Below are 5,505 nucleotides of genomic sequence, written 5' to 3' on the forward strand. Positions count from 1 at the left end.
GCAAGAAGGAAGTAGAAACAGAATAATGAAACTAGCAGTGCCGTTGGCGTATTCTGAAAATTTGACTTGGTTTACTCACTGCACCAACTTTTATTTATTGTATATATTCATTATACACCCCACCTAGATTAATTATATGTAATATAAATAAAACATATGCAAGTAAAACAAAAGTTGGACAATTTCAAAATTTCTAAGAATTTCTATATTTTTCATAAAATATCACTTTTTACAGAAAATTGGACATATATTTCCCTCTAACAAGAGAAATTTCGCTTCATGTAGCAACACTGCCTCTGCCGAGAGCGGCACAGAAAGCAGGAAAGAACAAGCAGTTTTCTCCTGCCAACGCTGTTTGCAGCGGTGGAACTGAACCTGAAACTGGCCCAGTGGCGGCGCCAGGACTAATCATCTAGGGGAGTTGAGGGGCTGTGGAAAGAAATTTAGGGGGTGCGATGCTGAAAATAAGGAAATCATGAAACACGCATGCAACCTTTCAAAACTGGGGGAGTAAGGTGCCAAAACAAGGGGGGGGGGCAAGGACAGTTTACTTTCCCTTGGTAGATAAGGTTTGCATTGATTAACATAAATTACTGACTGAAAATTTTCCAGGGAGGCTGTGTCCCCCTAGCCCTCCTCCTGGATGTACGTGATGATATGTATTAAGTCTTATACTCCAAGAAAGTGGTCGTACAGTGTAAACATTCAGATACTAACACGTTGCGGTCTTATTGAACTATGTTGTAGTGAAATAAAAATGAAATTATCCTTGTCTTTAAAAACACAATTTTTGAACCTTTTGAATGTAACCTATGGAGGTACAAAATATATAGACACTTCAGGACAAAATGCAAAGTGCACAGCAACTTCATTTATACTTATTTCCAGTTTTCTACTTTTTAAGAGTTTAATGAGCCTTATAAAATTTTGAGCGCATCGAGGTTCGCTACTCGACTGTCAAGAGTCAATGTGCTATAGCTCGACCACAAGGAAAAAAACCTTCCGTCAAATGCGTTCGCGCATCTTCCATGCCGTTGTCGGTACTCGGGGCAGTGTTGCCAGGTCAGACTTGAAAAAATCGGGAGATTGTTCCTTCGAAAACCAGAAGATCTGCTACAAAATCCGATGATCTAATAGTAGCGGATAGGCGGGGGCGGCATAGGCGTGCGCACTGCGGGGTTGGGCAAGGGGACGTCCGCAGATTTTTTCCAGCGAAGAGGAAACAATGTATTTTTATCAGGCTGGTAAACGAGGCATATTACCCCGTAATAATGTTGCCCTCTCAGAAAACGCCACTTGAGTTTGAAATTATCACATTCATACATTCCTAATAATGGATGTACAGTAAAAGACCGGCTAAAATCAACTCATACATCTGAAATAATAGGTACTTTTATGTACAACATTCATTTTCCAGAAGAGGAGGGGGGTGGCAACCATCTTTGCACTTCCTTCTGGACGTCCATGCCGCTATATTATTTTGTAGAAAATTAAGTAAGTATAGAATAGTATATTAAGGATAGAAAATTAAGTATTTTCAAACCGATGAAAGTTGGAAGCAACTACGGGGGAGGGGGAGCATTTTCCCCTTTGTAATTGAACTATGCCGCTCGTTCTCTAGCAAATTTCTTGTTATTAACACTCACATGCTTTATTCGTCAGTTATGCTGCCTCTATGTTGCTGCATTCAATGTATATGCATTATATAATATATACATACACACATACATGTATAAAATAATTTGCCCAAGCTACGAAGTCAGTGTTTCTACCTAGTAAGGGAAGGACGTTCCACTCTGTTTGTGTAACTTCATCCATTTCATCAGTTTTTCATTCATCCATATTGTCGTACTTACCCATAGAGGCACAAAAGTGACGTAAAATAACTAAAATAGAAGTAGATTTTCGGGTGGGATAAAATACAACCATCTAAAAATAGTAATAGTAATAAAATAATAATAATAATAATATCCTAGGACAATTGAGTATCGTTTGGCATAATTTCACAGTTCAAACAACACTTTTCATGGCTGAGTGGAGTTCCACTCTACCTATCCCCTCCATGTTCAAGTAAGATGAGCAGTAAACGTGTTTTTGAGCGGGCCGTTGGAGTTCCATAGCAATAGTTTATAAAGGAATTCTCCCGAGAAATCAATAGGCCTGGCAACACTGACATTGGCCGCACCGAAGACTTCTTCCCCCTGTGTTTTTCCCCACCCGCCAGCGCGATGAGGTTCTGCGCAGGTTTCTTTCCTTGTGGTTCCACTATAGGTTATCGCCCGCTCGTTCCAGAGAGCTGCCCAAAGACGATCGACCGTCTTTGCCTGCCGCTGAGGAATCTTTCTCGTCATTCTACAGGCAGATGGGTGAGAGACAGTGCAAGACAGGGCGGGGTGTTGCCCAGTTATACGGTCCGCGAGGAAGGTCCCGTGGGTTCCTCAACAGTGATGCCAACTCTAGCATAATGGTTCTAAACCTAGCAAAATTTGAACTTCGTTGGCACCTAGAACTCTGTGTTTGGCATAGTAGAAAATCCAGCATCATCTCAAAAACGGGCGTCCCTAGGAAAAAGATAAATTGAATTCTAATAAAGATATTTTGAGGAAATATTTATTTTTAAGAAAATATCCAGATCTTGTTTGTACTTCTCTAGCGGACTTGTTTCAAAGAAAAGGAAGTATGCCGACCAAGGGACAAGCTTTTACAGGCCCTGATCCATCCTCTTGTTTTCATATTTTCTTTATCCTCCCCGATTTCACAAGGGAGGAACACTTCATAAAAGAAAATCGGTAGAAAGAGTTGGAGGTCACAAATAGAACAAACGGACGCCGTTACCAGTCATGGAATTTTCTTCAACTTTTTTCAAGCACTATGCTAAAACCCATTTTAACTGCAATAAATAATCAATAACGCAGTTCACAACTCCAAAATAGCAAAATAAAATTGAACTTAAAACTGTTACAGTCATCAGAAAATGATGATGATAAAATAATAATAATTGTATAATAATAATAATTTTATCACATTTAGCGTAATTTATGAGTTGAAACAGCACCTTTTCTTATCAGGCGGTTGGTATTGGCAAAGCTGTTCTTAATCCACACATGACAGGCATGAAGGGCCTGCAGCTAACATTACAAATCCAATGGCTAATCCAAGGTACAGGCGATACATGTCACTTTGTAATTGAACGCATTTTCGAAAACTTTCCTCGGTCTGTTTACCATAACTTCCTACACCCCAAAAATTCCACGAGTCGCCATTGTCTGCCGCACTATACCCAACAATGAACTGTAAAATTTCTTCGTGAACGTTGGGCCTCTTCCTAACGGTTTTTGAATAAGCCTGAAATGGTGCGTTTACTTGGAACCAATACACGGAACGTATTAAAAAGAAAACTACCCTTCACGTTACAACTCACAATAAATAATTTCCCGAGCACGACTTGATGATACCTTGAAAGCAGCTAAAATTTGTGCTCCAGTGTGAGGAAGAACAAGTAGGCGGAAAGTAAACCGTTTATCAACAACAATCCAAAAAAGAAAAAGGAAAAAACTAACATTAAGCTGTAGGATGTTGCATATAATAATAACTGTCTTACTTCAGTACCTAACATTCGGCGCTCAATTTGACGACATGACATAATATGAGAGATTAGTGTTTTCAGTTGAACGTAGAGGTGCGGAAGAAAATTAAGGGGTGCGCAAACACCCCTCGCGCTCACCTGGCGCCGCCCCTGACCTGGCCGCGTGTTTTTAAATAGCCACTCGCTTCGGCTCCCTCGCCCTCCTGCGTACAATTGGCTACGGAATTCGGTCGTCAGAAGGACGCGATGGAGAATGATCAGTGGCGTACATGAACCAGCCTTTTTGTTCTTAATTAAATTTGCGTTTAGAAGCTTGTTTTAATAGTTTGCATAAGTTAAATGTATAAAAATAAGAAAAAAAGTTCGTGTGTGTGTGTGTGTGTGTGAGAGAGAGAGAGAGAGAGAGAGAGAGAGAGAGAGAGAGAGAAACGCGGTTTCATGGAGAATACGCCACTGTGAGACGGGTAGAAGCGCAGAGGTAGACGTAGCGTAGCCATTGGAAGTTGAAAATGTTTTGTGAGGGGAATGGAGGGGGTTTGGTCGAGCCTAGAGGTTATCTGGGGGATGCTCCTATGAGTTGTTTTAAGCCCACTTTATGCACGGTTAAGTTAATCGGGACTGGACCTACAATTTATAGTGGGATCCCCGCCACTCCAACGGGTATCGAACCCGGCACACCTTGATTACAAGGCGACAATGTTATCGCTACGCCATCGGAAGCTTCGGGTGCTCCGAGCATAGGCGTAACTTGGCGGGTAAAGGGGGACGCTTGTCCCACAAAATGTTCAGGCTTTAACTTCTTGGTACCTGAGTAGCAAAGTATTGAAGTGTATTTTTTTAAGATTGTGAAAATGTAAGCTATTCAGCAAAATAGTTCTGGACGCTATTTTTATGGGATGGAAACTTATTAATTCTGCCCCCCGTTTAAGTGTCAAGCTCCATTCTGTCCCCAAATTAAGTCCTAAATTTGATTCTACCCCCAAGTTAAGCCCTAAGTTTGATTCTGTCCCCCAGTTTAAGTCCCAAATTTGATTCTGCCCCTCCCCCGAGTTAAGTCCTAAGTTTGATTGTGCTCCTCCCCCGAGTTAAGTCCTAAGTTTGATTCTGCCCCCCCCCCCAGTTTAAGTCGCAAGTGTCATTCTGCCGCCCCAACTCAAATTTAAGTCTCTAGTTTGATTCAGCCCCCCAAATTTAAGTCACAAGTTTGATTCTGCACCCCCAAATTAAGCCCCAATTTTGATTCTGCCCCCCCAAAGTTAAGTCCAGTGTTGAATTCTGCCCCTTACCCCCAAAGTTAAGCCACAAGCGCCCCAAGTTCGATTTTGCCCTCCCAAAGTTAGGTCTCAAGTTACGCCCATGGCTGCGATGGTTTAACATGGTGACAATGAGGCAGCGGGGGGAAAGAATGCTTTGTAAAAAATCTGCTAACTGGGTGGATACCGCCCCCCCCCCCTCCGCCGTATGGGAGGAAGGAGTACAAACATCAAGTGGTAAGAATAATTGGAAGGAAGCTGGTGGTAAATGCTAAATTACAAGAGTAGATGATTAAAACGGAACAGACTGTAGTGGATGGCATACAAATCCAATATACGCGGAGCCTATAACCAAAATTTTGATTTTAAATGTGCCCCAATAGCGATGTTAATTATTTGTTATTACAAAACTTGGTGTGTGTGTAATATCAAACTATTATTGTACGTTTCAAAGTGGCAGTTTTTTAAATTGCGGTAAATCATTACCCACAGTGTTACGACAAATAAGATAGTTTTATATATTTAATTTCTCTGTGGTGTCACCTACACTTGACCAGCTCCATTCTTCGATAATAACTTGCTAAGAATATGGCGGTTCAATAACTTTTCCAACGCTTCAGCGTATCTCGTTGGTTTGTTAAATCAGGTGCAAATTTGAAGTTGGCA

Source organism: Lepisma saccharinum, chromosome 20 (assembly GCF_977018435.1).
Source record: "Lepisma saccharinum chromosome 20, izLepSacc3.1, whole genome shotgun sequence".
Taxonomy (NCBI): Eukaryota; Metazoa; Arthropoda; class Insecta; order Zygentoma; family Lepismatidae; genus Lepisma; species Lepisma saccharinum.